The sequence below is a fragment of the Penaeus monodon genome, chromosome 22, assembly GCF_015228065.2.
Source record: "Penaeus monodon isolate SGIC_2016 chromosome 22, NSTDA_Pmon_1, whole genome shotgun sequence".
NCBI classification, from domain to species: Eukaryota; Metazoa; Arthropoda; class Malacostraca; order Decapoda; family Penaeidae; genus Penaeus; species Penaeus monodon.
In genome coordinates, this window is record NC_051407.1 from 21,832,963 (window position 1) to 21,833,479 (window position 517).

Below are 517 nucleotides of genomic sequence, written 5' to 3' on the forward strand. Positions count from 1 at the left end.
AATGCTGAGCGATGTGATTTGACGTACAGCTGATGTAAACATTAATGTTTATATTTCCAAGTCTATTCAATGGAGATATGAAAGAAATAGATAGAAAAATGAAGAAATAGAAGATATAAGGAAGAGATTAAAAGACCGACTGTGAACTGGATCTCACAACCACAGACATCCATGGCGACTTACCGACTGATTCTTTCATTTTGATTACATATGTCATCCATACCTACTTTGTACCGACCCTTTAACCTCTAATTTCCTCCCCTTATCTACAGCCGATCGTGGAAGCAATATTGAAAAATTACAACCCCACTGATGCCATCTCGTTTCCCCTTCCTTGGCTACTAACTCCGCCCACACGGTAAAGGTTAGCGAGGTACACCCGGAAGGTATAAACTAGCGAGTTGATTTTCTCTCGGAGAGTTCAAAACCAACGTATACAGCTTATGTGTGAGTTCCTTGTGTCGTTACGCCATGCTATCTGGAGTGTTATTACGTCCCACGATACGACCTTTAATCA